The 16231-nt window shown below is 40.9% G+C and overlaps 1 long non-coding RNA gene across 1 annotated transcript in view; it reads right to left on the reverse strand.

Moving 5' to 3' along the window:
- Window positions 1–15644, reverse strand: part of LOC138749397 (uncharacterized) — a 75732-nt gene extending 60088 nt beyond the window's left edge. The window contains exon 1 of the long non-coding RNA XR_011348608.1: window positions 14675–15644. This is a non-coding gene — a long non-coding RNA (uncharacterized lncRNA). The remainder of the gene's footprint in view (window positions 1–14674) is intronic.
- Between the last annotated feature and the right edge of the window lie 587 nt (window positions 15645–16231).

The following is a 16231-nucleotide window of genomic DNA, read 5'->3' on the forward strand; positions in this document are numbered from 1 at the left end:
TAGAATCTAATTTCAAGGAAGTGGAATAGGAATAAGTCAGAGCTGAGGAACAATTGTGATAGCAAAATCAGGTTTGACTGACCTGTTGCACTTTTTTGAGCTTGTAACCAGCAGACTAAATATCAGGAATGAGTGGGTTTGGTGGATGGGACTTTAAGAAAGCCTTTTAATTTTGTGTGACAGAAACAATTATGAAAAAGATCATGAGACCTGAAGGAGCAAAAATAGGCTATTCAGGCCATCGAATCTTCCCCACTATTTAATCGTGAGCTGATCGATCTATTTTACCACTTAGCCCCACTGCCCGGCCTTCTCCCCATAACACTTGATGCCCTGGCGAATCAAGAACCTATCGATCTTTGCCTTAAATACATCCAATGACAGCCTCCACAACTGCTGGTAGCAACAAATTCCACAGATTGATCATCCTCTGGCCAAAGAAATTCTTCAGCATCTTTGTTCTAAGCAGATCCCCTCAATCCTGAAGTTATGTCCTCTTGTCCAAGACTCGCCCACCATGGAAAACAACTTTCTACATCTTCTCTGTCCATGCCTTTCAACATTTGAACTGTTTCAATGAGATTCTCCTAAGTTCCAATGCTGTACGTGAATATCATAGCATTTAGGGACTTGTAAGGTAAAAACATCATGAGATGGGACCGGAGAAGGAGTCACCCAGTACTAAGGAGTAACAGAATGCAGATGGGACCTTGTACACTCAAGATAAGCTTGGCACTAACAAGCTGATGAGCAGCAGACTAACAGTGAAGGGTAGCAACAGCTTATTCATTGGACAGTGTAATGATATGATAATTTACTAAGTATGTGTCCTGAGGTATAAAAAAACACCACTTGCTGATATCAGGAAAATGCGCCTTCTAAGCCTTAGTTGTAAGTGTTACAATCCGGTAATAAAGAACCTTGATTTCGACTCAGTCTGGTGTCTGACTCACTCATTCTTGAACAAAGCAGACCTAACAGACTGCATGGCATGGTCTTGCTTATCCATCTTGCATTCTTGTGTTAGAATGTCCCTGAGATGGAAGCCATCTTGTTTGCCATGTATCATCTTTTAGTCCCAATGTGTGACTCATTATTTTATTCATTAAAGTATTCAATTTCCTTTCTAATATTATAACAGTTCCTGCTATCAGATGATTCAAGGTTAAATGGGACAAATTAGCTGGCATGGATGTACAGTACATTTCCCCATATCCAAAAAGCTCGGGACCAGACAGTTTTTGGCTATTGGGTTTTTGCAGTTAATGGAACAATGGCTTAAGCAGCTCAGTAGAATACTTGTATCAATGGTTAAACAACAGCAAAAAACAATGGCAGACTTTTCGAGCATGAAATAATGTTTAATGTATACCAAAAATCAATTTGATCTCTACTTACCAAATAAGATAAATGCAGAACCAAACATGACAAGTTCTCCTCGACAGCTTTTTCAAATGTTTCTTCCAGTGTCATCTGTTATCAAACTGGTGCCATCAGAGCCCCACATGGGCAAGTCGGGTGATCATTTTTTTTCCAACTTGTGACGTCATGTCAGTGCCACAAATAAGTTCGGTTAATGGATCATTTTGGTTAACGGAACTCTGGATAACAGGAAGCGTACTGTACCTGTATTTGGCCAAAGGGCCCGTGTCCACGCTGTATAACTTTGTGACACTCTGGAAGCATCTTCATTTGCAGGATTGCAAGGGTTCAAAATGCTGCCCCAAATAATTACTTCCCAAGACAATTAGAGCTGGCCTTAGAGCTCCTGAATTTTTAAAAAATCATCTGACGAAATGACTTCCAATTTAAATGAAGGACCTTCAATTTCCCTTTCGTGGATAGGACAGGCTTAGAAGGATATTGGCCAAATGCAGGCGAATGGGATCAACTTCGGTGGACAACTCAGTTGCCACAGACAAGGTCTGCTCCTGTGCTGTAAAACTCCATGGTTTCCTGCCTATTCCGTGCAGACAGGCCTGAGTTTGTTTCTAATTCAACATGTTTTTTTTCTGCTTTGTTCTTTACTATTTCGTTTTCGGTTTGCAAAAGAAATTACAATAAAAATAAATTGTTATAGAATTCCATTTGGACCACAAGCTTTGCTCAGCATTTCTTGTACTGAAGTCACTTTCTCATTACTTGTAATCGATGCAACATAGAGAAGAACGAGCAACCAAGGAGAATACAATAGAATCATCTTGTTACGGCAAAGCCGTAACTTTTAATGTTTCTCTAAAATGTTCAAAAACATTTCACTCTCTTCCTGCCAAGAATGTCTGTTAAGCACATTTGGAAATCAGAAGCTGCTAGTATCTGAGCCCATCTTAAAACCCATTAACACTCAGTCTTCACTGAGAGACCAAAGTAACAGTTGACATTGGGAGTGGATAAATTCACAAAGCTGAAGTAAGGGAAGAATTTATAAGGCCGACCTGATCCTCAATGCCAAATGAGAATAAAGGAAAATGTACTCTTCATTATAGATTGAACTACATATTAAAAAATTTTCTACCTGAAAACACAGCAATAATGCGGTGCTGACCAGGATAATTCATCATGGAAAGGAAGTCAAGGTTGAAACATCCAAAAATTTCTGAAGACAAAATGGTTAATTATCACAGGTGGTGTCACTGCCATTTCCTGGTTTAAAAATAAATCTCATCTGCTTCATTTATTGATTTTATTTTCTGACAAATTCTCTCCTTCTATTCTCAGCAGGTCAGTGGGAGAGTTACATCCTACTGCTTAAAGGGAGGGATATATAATTGAGCGTGAATCTTCCAGCTGATTTATCCTAAAAGTAAGTTTTAAATCGGACACAATTGTGTTCAGAATTACAGGTAATATTTTAAAAGATTGAAATTCAATTTATTTCAAATCAGACTATGTCACAAGTAGAATTGCTCCTCAGTTGTGGTGACTTGTTATATAGGCACATACAACTGACCTGCTGTGCAGTTCAAGGTCCAACAAACAGTCTGGTCATATTCATTGAACAATAACAGCACAGAAAATGGCCCGTCAGCCCTCTGAGTTTATTCTGACCATTCTGACTAATCCTGCATTAATTCCATTTTAGACTTTAAGATTAGAAGACCATAAAATATAGGAGCAGAAGTAGGCTGTTTGGCCCATCAAGTCTGCTCTGCCATACCACCATGAGCTGAACCATTCTCCTACTCAGCCCCACTCCCTGGCCTTTTCCCCATAACCTTTGAGACTCCCGACTATTCAGAGGCCTATCAATCTCTGTCTCAAATACATCCAAGACTGCTGATGTTTAAATATTGATAACTTTGATTTTATGATCTCCAAATAGTGTAGTGTCTGTAGATGACTCTAATTTCATATCTTAGTTGACAAAGGACTACATAATCTGTGCTCCTGTGGAGACAGCGGCCTGGATTAAATTTTTAACTCCTGGCAGTAGAATAGAAACCAGAACTTTTCTACTCAAGACAAGTAGTCGCAACTGTATAGTTGTATAACCAGTGGATCAGTTTGTTTCAAATAAGGTTAAAGCTTAGAATTCACTACTATCTTCAAATAAGGTCTTTTCTACGGGATGTATTAGGTCCAGGTATGGTCCTACCTCGTTGCAGTAGCATAGAGGCCCTGATTCGAAGGGGGATCGGCAAGAAATTTATTTCAGCAATGCATTACCTATTCCAGTCAGAGGGACCCAAACTGGGCCTTCATAGGTCGAGAGAAAGATGGGAGTCAGTCTTGGGTATTACAATTGATGAGAGGTGTTGATCCGACCTGTGCCAGGAAAGTATGACCACGGTCATTAATGCAAGGTACAGGCTGGTCCAGTATAACTTCTTGCACCAGTTGTACATAACGCCACAGAAAATCCATAGATCAAAGCCAGAACTCCCGGACAAATGCTTCAGGTGTGGTGTTGCAGCCAGGACATTTGTACATGCAACCTGGTCATGTGCCAAGGTGAGGCCCTTTTGGGTGGATCGAGGCCAAGTCCTGGAAACAATTATAGGTAAACAGTTCCCTCAGGACCCAGATATGTTCCTGTTGGGGAATATAATGGACATAAGGCTTACAATGAAGCTGTCCAAATTTCAAATCCAATTTGTGTTATAGTGGCATTGGCAATGGCCAGGAAGTGCATTGCAGTGATCTGGAAGTCTGACTCTATTCTTAGTACTGAGCGATGGAACAAGGAAATGCAAAGTTGCGTTCCCCTGGAGAAAGTAACCTACAATCTGAGAAACAAGTACAGCACCTTTCGGAAGATTTGGCAGCCATACATGCACTACATTAGGTGCTTGGAAATGATTGTTCTACCGTTCCCTGCTGCGGCTCCCTCTCTCCCGCACTGATCCCAATCTAGGAAAGTCATGAATGACCCAGAAGCTGTCCGTTGAGCCGTGACGGTCCCTGTTTCTTTTCTCGTTTCTCTTTATTATTTCTATTCCTATTCATTTCCTTAATGTTAGTGTTATCGACATGGTAGTATGAATGAATTGCTTAGTTTTGTAGATGGGGAGGGGAGGGGGTGGGCAATACGTTTATATAGTCATAGAGAAAAGGAATATATGTACATGTATAGGAGATTGTGAACTGCCATCGTTGGCAGGTCGCGGTATATGACTACAAGCTTGTATGAAAAATTATAAATAAAATATTTTTTAAAAAAAGGGTTAAAGCTTAGAATCGCTAGAACATGTTGCAAACACACTTCAGGCCAGAGAGAAAGAAATAGAGTCAATGTTTCAGGATAATGCCGCTGAGTATTGTGGGTCTAGGACTTGAATGTTCATGAGGGGAAGTATTCACAGAGTCTGAGTTGGCAGAGTGGATGACTGGAAGTTCTCTTTGGAGAAACCCGCTACAGGTTAGCCAAATCCTGACCAACAATTAGACAGCAAAGAGTGGATAATACCCCAGGTGGTGATGATTGCCAAGTCATAAATCCAACACGGACTACTTGATAGTTCATCCAAAGAGCAAATCAGAATTTAACTGCAACAAGTTGAACCTGAGTACTTCTGACTGAAAATCATGCCTTCAGATATTTAATTTAAAATAAAATGTAAACATACAGCACAGTAACAGGCTCTTCCAGCACATGCCGCCAAAATACCCCAACGAACCTACAACCCCTATACACTTTTGAAACGTGGGAGGAAACCCATATGGATCCTGGGAGAATTTACAAACCCCTTATGGACAGTGCCAGATTCAAACACAGATCACTGGTGTAATAGCGTCGTGCCAACCATTATTGGATGACACTAAAGTAGTATGAGCTTTAGCAACAGTGGAAAGGAAGAAGGTGTCAAGAAATAGAAATTTGAACTCCAACCGTTCCCAAGAAAGGTGAATTTTAAGACTGTTCACAATGATAAAATTGGCATTTATGTTGGCTATTGTGTCGCCGAATTTGGATGATTATGACCAGCCTTGTTGCATAGCTTTGACTCGCAACATTGGCCATTCCTTTCCCTCCACCAATGCTGCCTGGCCCAGTCAATTCCTCTAGCAGTTTGTATTCCCCCAGACTCCAGCATCTGCAGCCTCTTAAGTCTTCATGATTATGTCATTCCTCTTTCTCTTTATCTCCAGTAAGTTAAGGATGAAAACACCAAATTAGCCTTAATGAATTTTGTTCAATTTCTCCAGTTTGAGATAAACAGCAAATGCCATAAATAGGTTCTTTAGGGCTATGATTTATTGACTGAAAACTAAGCCTTGATATTTGCTCAATATTTCATTCCATGTTTCCATGGAGATTTATTTCTGAAAGACAATATTTGGCAATGTTTGATGTTAGGAACTTGAACATATAACTTCTATAGAAATACAATACAAGTTTGCATAAATAAATAGCATTAAGTGAGAGCATCAGAAAACAAGATAAAATGAGGTCAGATTTATCACAACAGAGATGTAAGAGCAGCCCATGTAACGATGTAATGCAGGGTGTATTATATTAGCTGCTTGCTATTGGCTATGGCTATAGAGATGCTCCACCCCACTGGTATAACAGATGGAGATACTTTCCCACTGGCCAGTATAGTGGTGGATGATAGTCCGTTAATAAAAGCCCTGTATTCGTTTCACTCTTGTCTGGTCCATATCTCCGGCATATCAATTTTATTAATAGACTCTCAGCCACCACTATACTGGCCAGCGGTGAAATATTTCTCCAGCTCAGGTGGCATCTTGATCTATCTCGAGTCTTCCAGGTTTCAGGGAAATATCCATGATTGTGAGTCTGTTAATAAAATTACAGCAACACTAAATCAAGGTGGTAGACCCGTGGCCTTTTTCGCTCAGACATTACGTGGGCCGGAGGTCAGACAATCTTCTATTGAAAAGGAAGCGTGATCCATTGTAGAATCCATTCACTATTAGAGACACTTTTTAGCCAGAAAGAAATTCACATTATTGACTGATCAAAAATCTGTTGCCTACATGTTCAACACTAGATTGAAGAGCAAGATAAAAAACGATAAGATCATACATTGGCAAATTGAGCTTTCTACTTACGATACTGATATATTCTATTTCCTGGGAAAGTTTAATGACCTCCCCCATCAGGTGCTCTTTCTCGCACAACCTGTGCAAGTCTGCAACTGGACCTTTTGAAAGGCCTTCACGATGAATTATGTCACCCAGGGGTCACTAGATTTTAATATTATGTTAAGTCCTTCAATTTGCTGTACTCACTAGAAGACATCAAAAATTGACTAGCGAGTGTCCAATCAGTGTGTAGTGTCAACCACGCTATTACAAACCTCCCACTTTTACGCTGATTAAGGCATCTAGACCATTCAAACGCCTCATCGTGGATTTTAAAGGACCTCTACACTCAAACAATAAGAATGGCTTCTTCCTTAACATCACCACAGCCCAGACATAAAATTAGCTGAACTCGTCCCATCTGACCTATTTGCTGAATCTCTGCAGGCAAGTTTTCTTGTTTGCTGCATAAAGGCCCTTATTGCCCTTCAGCCCACAGTCCAAGTGATGGGCTTGAACATGTAGGCAACAGATTTTTGATAGGTTTCAGCCAGCACAAACTGTGGACCTATTCTCTGGACTACCCTAATGAACTTTTGATAACTCATGTTGCCAAATGCCTTTTCCCACTTTCCCTTAAATGCTTCTGATTGGATACATTTCAAATCAGCTGAAATATGTTTATTCATTTAAACTATTTAATGTACCAATAATTACTTTAAAAAATTAAAAATATAGCAAATTAATTTAAACCTACTTAACATGAGAATTTGTTGAAGGATTAAGATTATTTTTGTTAAATAAATGAAATATGACACTGAACTTCATGCAGAAAAGTGGCAGACTCTGTTCAAAAAGGCTGAGTTGGATACATTAGTCATATAACCATATAACCACTTACAGCACAGAACAGGCCAGTTCGGCCCTACTAGTCCATGCCGTAACAAATCCCCACCCTCCTAGTCCCACTGACCAGCACCCGGTCCATACCCCTCTAGTCCCCTCCTCTCCATGTAACTATCCAGTCTTTCCTTAAATGTAACCAATGATCCCGCCTCGACCACGTCTGTCGGAAGCTCATTCCACATCCCCACCACCCTTTGCGTAAAGAAATTTCCCCTCATGTTCCCCTTGTAATTTTCCCCCTTCAATCTTAAACCATGCCCTCTAGTTTGAATCTCCCCCACTCTTAATTGAAAAAGCCTAACTATGTTTACTCTGTCTGTCCCTTTTAAAATCTTAAACACCTCTATCAAGTCCCCTCTCAATCTTCTACGCTCCAGAGAAAAAAGCCCCAGTCTGTACAACCTTTCCCTGTAACTCAAACCTTGAAATCCTGTCAACATTCTCGTGGCTGGTGTAAAACTGAGAGGCCAAATAGGAAATGTATCCAGTGCTTCAAATCACTAGAGTCATGAACTTGATCTCAGACTGATCCAGCAAGAAGCTAGAAGCACCTGCTACCACACTTTCTGTGTCTTTACATAACCATGCATAAGAGCAGAAGCTTGGTAGTGGCCTCAAGGGGCTGCAGACTCCAGGACAGCAGCAGACAGGTGCAAGGCACCAAAAATGAGAAGAACTCTTGTTGAGAAGGAGAAGCAGACCCGACTGGATGGTAATCACGGCAGCAGACCAGTGAGGAGCTTAGCGACTGAAGGACCCACACAGGCTGCGGGTGACTTGTGGTCAAAGGACACACACTCAGGCCGCAGGCAACCTGCTGTCAGGGGAAGATACAGACTGCTGGAGACTGACTCGTGAGATTGAGCCAGGATTCGAGAGGGTTCTGAGGGCAAGAAGGGCTTCCGAAGGGCCTCAGGGGCTGAAGGCTTCTTGATCGTGTCAGAGGTTTGGATTTGGACCTCAGGTTACTGATGAATTGAACAGGAGTCTGTTCAACTGCAGAGGTTTCCGGAGTACACTCGGTGTCTCTGAAGGGACTCCCTTTTGCTTCTCTTTCTCTCTTACTGTAGGGGGCGCTGGGCAATATTAATGGTGACTTCTTGTCTGCCTTATGATAGGCGGAAGGCAATTTCATGTAATATTACATGGTCTGTACTATTACATAACAATAAAGGAACCGAACTCTTGAAGAAAATTGTCTATCTAGCTGACAATTCTCTGTGGAAGTGGATGCCAGCCATTGTGTAATCTAGCTCAATATATGTGTCCTTGAGTGGTCTTAAAAGGAGAGTGATATTAAGGTTTGGTCAAAGAGGAAATGGTAGAAGAGAGTTTTGAACAAAAGGAATGAATGTTGAGGCTAATAGTGTTGAGGGATGGTATACCAGGGTTTTGGTCAGTGGTGGTTAAAAGCATTGGTGTCAGCCGTGTAAAAGGGAGAGGGGAGATTCTAGAACCCCATACAATTATTGCAGATAGAGGGGTTTATGTACATTGTCTGGCCTAGAAATAAAATAGCTGTACAGACTTTGAATTTTCTGAGAGAGACATCAATTTTCACCACTGACTTGAAAATGGATGGTAGCAGATTTTAACTGTCACATCAGTACATCAGCTAGAAATGGGGGATAGGAAAGTTTTAGAGGATAGTTGTATCTTAGAAAGATGATCAGAAAATCTTGAAACATAGGTGACAATATGAGTGGTAAGGTTAGGTCAAATGAAGGTTTTCATAGTATGTATGGGGGGAGAATTGAAAGAAAAGTTAAAAATAAATCCAGAGGCATATTGTATAAAACTGGACATCCTACTGAATCATGCATTTCATCACAGACTCCATTCTATTATGCTCCAGAGATACCTTTACATCCAGAGTGAGGCCATTTTGTTTTATTTCAATGAGATTGCCTGTGTTAACTGCTTACATAGGGGCGGGTGAGAAATCTGTGTTTCTGTAACTGAGCAAAATTGTGACTGGATCTATGAGCTGTCCAGAGCCCTGAAAAGCAGTATTTGTGCTTTATTTCAATGAGATTGCCTGTGTTAACTGCTGACATAGGGGCGGGTGAGAAATCTGTGAGTTTCTGTAACTGAGCAAAATTGTGACTGGATCTATGAGCTGTCCAGAGTCCTGAAAAGCAGTATTTGTGCATCACAAATGCATCCATGAACTTTATTTTTAGATTGAAGGAGACAAAAAAAAACATGGACCCTCTTTTGCTTTGGTGACCACGTTTGTTTGCACTGATAGAAAAAAATGAATGAATGATCAGTGCTGAGCTAAACCACTCTGCTCTTGAAACCTGAGCCTAAACAATTTAGAGTTTGAAACACAGCAATAAACATCCTTTTTCTTCCTGCTGCCATTCATTTTTAAGCTGCATGAAGCACTCAGATTTTCTGCAATAATAAAAGAAGATTCTGTATTTCTGTGAAGTCGATAAGGTGACATTCCAAACTTGGAATCTGGCTTTGTTTATACAGCTGCCATTCATCTTGAAGCTATATGAAACACTCAGACCTTAAATTTGCAATTAATTTTTTTTTTACTTCTTTATACCATTTCAGGGTGTCAAAAGGCAATCTTAGCCTCCCTGGCACAGCATCAGCCATTGGTGGAGATATATTTCCAATGGGTCTGCTTTCTGTTCTGAGCTATCTTCTTGCATACACACTGTCGGGCCATTAATCTGAAACCACTAGTCTTCTCAGTCTTTTCTGCAACAAATCATCCTTTGGACGGAAGGATAATTTGCTTCGTGTACTTACTGTACTGAACATCAGATGGAAGAAACACTGCACTGAGTCATTGCCAAAGGTAGAGTGGAGGACTGCACCCAGAGTATTTTTTAGAGACTGAACCATGAAATAAGATACAGTATGTGAGAAGATTCTCATAGAGTCCCACATTACACAGAATCAGGCCCATTGGCTCAACTTGTCCTTGCCAACTAAGCTGGTCACATTTCCTTTGGAACATTACAATTGTCCCCACTTCTACCACCTTCCTCTGGCAGTTATTTCCATATACTGACCACCCTCTGTATGAAGAAGGTTCCACCCAGGTCCCTTTCCCTGCTCAACTTAAACCTATGTCCTCAAATTTTAGAAACCCCTACTCTGGGAAAAACATGATAATCTCGAGATGCCTCTCTTCACCTCATACGGTCAGCAAGAGAGATCCCAGCCTACTTGGTTTCTCCTTATCATTCAAGCCTTCCGACCTGGCAACATTTTTGACATTTTGTCAGTAATCCTTCCAGTTTAACAATATCTTTCCTGTAGCTGAGTGACCATAATTAGGCACTATAAGTGTGATCTTACCAATGTCCTGCACAACTGTAATGTGATGTCAATGCCCTAATCAATGAAAGGAAGCCTGGCAAAAGCCTTCTTCACTGCCCTGTCTACCAGCATCGCCACTTTCATGGAACTATGGATCGGTAGCCAAGTCTCTTTGTTCTGCAATACTCCTCAAGGCCCTACCATTCACCATGTGAATCCGCACCTGGTTTAACCTACCAAAGTGCACATGGCATTTTTCTGAGTTAAATTTCCCACTTGATTCAGATTAACTCTAGTTTCATTTCTAGTTTAATTTCTAGTTTAATTTCCCACTTGATTCAGATTAACTCTAGTTTCATTTCTAGTTTAATTTCTAGTTTAATTTCCCACTTGATTCAGATTAACTCTAGTTTCATTTCTAGTTTCATTTCTAATTTAATTTCCCACTTGATTCAGATTAACTCTAGTTTCATTTATAGTTTAATTTCCTACTTGATTCAAATTAACTCTAGTTTCATTTCTAGTTTAATTTCTAGTTTCATTTCCCACTTGATTCAGATTAACTCTAGTTTAATTTCTAGTTTCATTTCCCACTTGATTCAGATTAACTCTAGTTTCATTTTTAGTTTCATTTCTAGTTTAATTTCCCACTTGATTCAGATTAACTCTAGTTTCATTTCTAGTTTCATTTCCCACTTGATTCAGATTAACTCTAGTTTCATTTCTAGTTTCATTTCCTACTTGATTCAGATTAACTCTAGTTTCATTTCTAGTTTCATTTCCCACTTGATTCAGATTAACTCTAGTTTCATTTCTAGTTTCATTTCTAGTTTCATTTCCCACTTTATTCAGATTAACTCTAGTTTCATTTCTAGTTTAATTTCCCACTTGATTCAGATTAACTCTAGTTTCATTTCTAATTTCATTTCCCACTTGATTCAGATTAACTCTAGTTTCATTGAAATTAACTCTGTTTAACAAAGAAGGCCATTGATGGATGAAATTTAGACATGCAAGCAGGACGTTAACAGCCCTTCTAGTCCACAAGCCTGAGCCACCCAATTACTCCCAAACGACCTACAACCTCCATACATTTTAAAGGGCAGAAGGAAATCGGAGCAACTGGAGGAAACCCACACTGACATGAGCAGAACATGCAAACTCCTCACAGAGAGTTGATTGTGGATGACGTCCAGTCATACTTAATTGCACAGAGTGCACTGAGCATGTCTGTGTGGGTGACAGGCCCCTAAATATCTGTATCAGGTTCTTTCTCACCTAATAGAGTGCAATGGGAGCTTGTGTCATCCTGGTTCTTGGAAGTCAGACATACATCAGAGTCCTTCAACCTGCCATTATCACATGATAACGGCATTCCCAAACGGATCAAGTCAAGTTTACAGTCATCTGATTGCACAAGCACAACCCGATAAAAGTGTTCTCTGGTCCTCGGTGAAAAACACATACACACAGCTAGACGTAACACACATACAGACAAACAATACATGGGCAGGACCAGTGATTTCTTAGATACAAATAAATAAATATTGCTCCATTAATATGAGTGTCTCAGATGGTTAGTGTGAGCATTTCCTTTGGTCATTCAGCAGTCTCACTACCTGTGAGAAGAAGCTGTTTCTCAGCCTGGTTGGTGCTAGTTCTGTTACTCCTGTATCTCTATCCCGATGGGAGCAGGTGAAAGAAAGGTGCTGTGTGTGGGGTGAAAGGGGCCCTCAAAGATTTTGTGCAACCTCTTCAGACCGATCCCAATAGATCATGTCGACTTGGGGGCGGGGAGGTGAGGGAGACACCATTAATCCTCTCTGCCATTCTTAAGGCCCTGTGGATTAACCTCCTATCCATTTCTCTGCAGCAATCATACCACACTGTAATGCAGTCGGCCAGGATGCTCTAGATAGAGCTCCTGTAAAAGTTAAATGTGAGGAGATGTGTGCGATGTGGATAGGAGACATGTCACTTTGAAGGTACCCAATGGTTCAACCAGCACCCTTATAAACAAGACAAGGTATTCTGGATTCCTCCCTCATCCTGAAGACATTCTGATTGGTGGTTTATTGACTATTGTAAATTGCCCCTGGTGTGGTTGATAGGAGAATTAGTGTGCAGTTGATGAGACATGTATGAGGGAAAAGATACAGGAAAATAGTGATGGAAAGTGATTGTTGGGATTTCTCTGAAAACTGGCATATGCTCAAAGTATTGACTAGCTCCCTTTTCTCTAAGGGAATGTATGAAAATATAGGAAAGGATGATGATCAATGAGAAGACATGGTTCCTCGATGAATATTACTCCATGAATACTTCTGCATGAATACTAAATACCATGCTGAACACAGCCATTTTGTGTTCATTTGACAATATCACTGGATAACACTTTTTTTTAAAAAATGTTTCCTTCCTGAAAAAAAATTGGGGTTTATGATAGACAACCTCAAGCTAAACACAAAGATAATTTTAGATTTGCTGTATCATGTAGGAAGTTTAGAAACATTAAAGTAACTTCAATTGAATTTAACATTAAGTGTAGACTCGTCACAAATATAACTGAATGTATCACAGCTGATGCAACATAGATGAGACAATTTTGCTCTATGGAAATCTTCCTGCAGGCAGTAAATGCTATTGTTAAGTCCACTTACGATGCTATTGTCTGAAGAACATGTGCATCAACGTGAGTTCAGTCTGTATCAATGTAATGAACAGCATCTGTAAGTGTGAGCTGCTTTTACAGCCTGCCTGCAGCTATCCTGACTAAACTTGCCTATGCCAAAGACAACATATATGTCGCACCTGCACTAAGTGCATGCCCAGGCATGCTTGGACTGATCAAAACAGCTTGCTTTGTGGGCAATATACTTGTAGACTTAAAATATGACAGGAAATCACAAAATAGGTTCTATCTAAAATAACAGTAGGTGTTAGAAATTCTAAGTTTAAGGTGATTTTTGTGAACAGCAGCTCAGAATTCATAAAATAGGCCCAAAAGTGCTCAGGAAGCAAAATCTTCATGCAGTATATTCAGAGCTGCCTGGTGATCTTATAGAATTGCACTCATTGCCTGGGTTGGGCCTGAAGAGATTGATGATGACATTACACCACAGGAACAATAGCTCACCTCAGGAGGATGAAAACCCACCTGAACACAAGGTAGAGAGTGCCGTCAGAGTGCTAACGTCAAGTTTCCATTGCCTGGACAGATCGGGGAAACTTTGCAATGCACGATTCATGGATTGTAGCTGTGTGCTGTGCTTTTGAAGTGAATGAGAGGCTTAGCCTTGACACTGTTGGTGATGGAAAATGAGAATAATCTAAGAGGGGAATTTGCTGTGGATCTGCCAAGTGTGACACTGGATAGAGAAACAGCAGCAAGGGTCAAGGCTTCAAGGCAGCAGGTAGTGACAGATATCTTTGGCAGGGAAATCTAGGCACAGTGGCAGTAATATCTGAACTGCTGGTGTTGGAGAGGCTAAAGGCCTTTCTCTTGTGATGAAAAATTAAACATATTATCAAAGAAAAGCATTAAAACATTTAAATTCCCCAAAATTAAAGTTTTGTCAGATAGATTTCAATTCGTGAATCACTTCAATAACTCTAAAATCTGTCTGGCTCATCATATACACTGAGCCATTGGCCATCTGCCCATACTCATCCTGCTTAGTAGGAGATGGCCGGCAATGAAATGGGATTTTTTCATCAGCTCGGACACCATCAATCACATTTTGACTGCCTTCTGAAAGCTACCTCCTACCTCTTGCTATGCTCCCTTCCCTGTGCCCATACAGTCCATGGGCTGAGAGTTCAGACACCACAACATCTCCTTCCGTTTTTTCAAAACATGCCATAATGGCTGATGCCTGCCAACTCTGGAAGCTGAATGAGATATGGCCTAAAGAAGCAGAGAATTCACTCTGTGTTTGGCTGCCCTCTGATACAATGCATTCATGAAACAATACTACTGGGATTGTGCACTCACCAAAGCTTTGTCCTCCCTCTCAATCGCTGCACCCTCCTCCAAATACTTGGCTGCCTCCACAGTGGTCCGCTGGAGCTTCCACACCAATAGCTCCAGCCTCTTCTTACAGACTACACACAAAGAGAAAGACAAGCGGCGAGCATTGTACTACATGCAGAAGTCATATTTTGAGATCATTCATATGTTTACACATTCTTGCAATTATGAATGGCCTCTGACCCAGGATATTGTTGAATTTCTATAGATCCACAATTGAGAGTGTGCTAGCATATGGTATTTTGGTGTGGTATGGGAATCGTCTTGCACAAGGTCGCAAGGCACTCCAGCGGGTAATAAAAACTGCCCAGCGGATTACTGGCATCCAATTGTCTGAGCAGGGCGAGAAACACCATGAAAGATGCAACAGACCCGAATCACGGATACTCTTCTCCCATTGGGCAGACTCCAGGAGCCTTCGCCCGCGCACCAGTAGGATCAAGAAGAGCTTCTTTTACGAAGCTGTGACTACGTTGAACACTGAATCCCTGCGCTGAGTGGTAACTGCACTCACATTGTAACATCAGTACTTTTTAACAGAATAGTATTATTGTTGGTTTTAACTGCACATGTTTTAATGTAATATATACAGAGCTATATTTTTAACTTCTGGTTCATTGGCTGATTTACTGGTGCAATGACAATAAAGGGATCATCACCATCAAACCAACCCTTCTCAAATTATATTTTGTCTCGATCCCCTTAGGATTCTGCTCAACATTTATGGGCCCCCTTCCCTGTAAAGCAGTAATTTGGTTGCTTCATAAAAATCCTGTGGACCCCAGCAGAATTACATTACAGAATGTAATTCATTGATAACAATGAATAAGGTACACAGTCCTTTTTAGGAAGGTATGCACCGCAATAGCGCTCTTTAACTGGCACACACCTTACAATTGACTCTCCAGCGTCACCCACGGCTCGCAAATTGGAGTGGAGCTAGGGTTGATTCCCAGGGGAAAAAGAGAAAGACTGATCTACGTGGTGCGCTTCATACTGCAGCTAGCTGGAAGGGCCGGCACAGGTATGCCCAAATGAGGTAAGGAGAGAGCCAATTACAAGCCTGTGGGGAGGCTCAACATTGATTGCCAGGTGAGGTGACTTCCGACTCGGCTCCTGCCGAAGGGATCATGTAACCCTCCTCATTACATCCCTCAACTAAGATGGTGGGTATTGGCAAAGGCAACTGAGAAATAATCACTGACAGGTGCAAGAGAGCATCGGTTCGGTCAGGCATCAGAAGAGGTGAGAAGAACAGGAAAGTAAGTGAAGTGAACTCAAGACAACAAAGGCTGACAAATGTGCAGCCTCAGCTCTGAGACATATCAGACAATATTAAATACACTTGTCCATCAAGCAACAAACCATTCATTCTGTGGGATGAAAGGCTACCACATTTACTCTGTCATGTTTCTATGCCCCTTCCCCTGATTTAGAACTTTGTTTTTTAATGCTAATTTTTTCACTTCTACTGTGCACAGGAACCAGCGTGCAAGATGCTATCCATCCACTTCATCAATG

This window comes from Narcine bancroftii, chromosome 14 (genome assembly GCF_036971445.1).
Source record: "Narcine bancroftii isolate sNarBan1 chromosome 14, sNarBan1.hap1, whole genome shotgun sequence".
Taxonomy (NCBI): domain Eukaryota; kingdom Metazoa; phylum Chordata; class Chondrichthyes; order Torpediniformes; family Narcinidae; genus Narcine; species Narcine bancroftii.